This window comes from Capsicum annuum, chromosome 9, assembly GCF_002878395.1.
Source record: "Capsicum annuum cultivar UCD-10X-F1 chromosome 9, UCD10Xv1.1, whole genome shotgun sequence".
Classification (NCBI taxonomy): domain Eukaryota; kingdom Viridiplantae; phylum Streptophyta; class Magnoliopsida; order Solanales; family Solanaceae; genus Capsicum; species Capsicum annuum.
This window is the reverse complement of record NC_061119.1, coordinates 166,119,255-166,120,214: the sequence shown is the minus strand read 5'-3', so window position 1 is coordinate 166,120,214 and position 960 is coordinate 166,119,255.

Genomic DNA, 960 nt, shown 5'->3' with positions numbered 1-960 from the left:
TAGGGTTTATTTGGGGCTAGGATAGTTGACTGTTTGGGGCTAGGGTTTAATTATACCTTAAATATCCATCTATTTTATTTTCCAGAAAAATAAATATTGCCAATAAAGTTTCTTTAATCCTTTTTTAGTATGGGGAAATGCAAATAGAAAATAGTAATGATAACAGAAATTCTAGCATAAGAGAACTTATATAGAGACTTCTTATGGAAGAATACAAAGATAGTAGCTTATTTATCAATTCGTTTCAAAGAAAATGTGAAAGCTATAAAACTACTTTTGACACTTAGCTTAGTGATAAATTTGAACCTATGCTAGGATAGTGAGAAACTCTTTATCTATATAGTAACTCGTCTTCACAAGTAAAAGTGATGCTTTTGCTGAGAACCAGTTGATTAAGAAGTAGTCATACTTCTTGATGTTAACTATTTCAATACAGGCGGGCTATACCGATATAGTAACAAGTGCTTATCCTTGTCGAAAATAATATCAAGCAACAAAGAATTGGAAGTCCTAAATATTCAAATAGACTTTAATTTTGTCGTTTAAGTTATGTTGTTGCATTCTGGGTAGCTACCTCTAGAAATATGTGTTTGTAGAATAGAGATCGGTGTGTTGTTCTCGTCAACTGGTTACATATTGCATCTGTATGAGCCACATGTTTATCTGGTAGGTGACTGAGGGGTACCTTTACATCTATTGTGTACCTTATTTTTCAGTTTTCATTTTTCCCTTAAATGGAATGCTCTATTAGACGCATTTTCATTGTTGGTGGGTGGCTGTGTAAGGCCTGCAGGACTAAATTCTAAACATTACACTATGTTTATGTTTGGGTATAAACCAAAATATCGTGGCTATTAGCAAGGAAGGTCCGCTATAAATCCTACTGGTCAGAATGTCCTTTAGAATGAGATAATTATTTTCTTGAAACTACAAAGAAATGCTCCTGTTTGACTATAAATG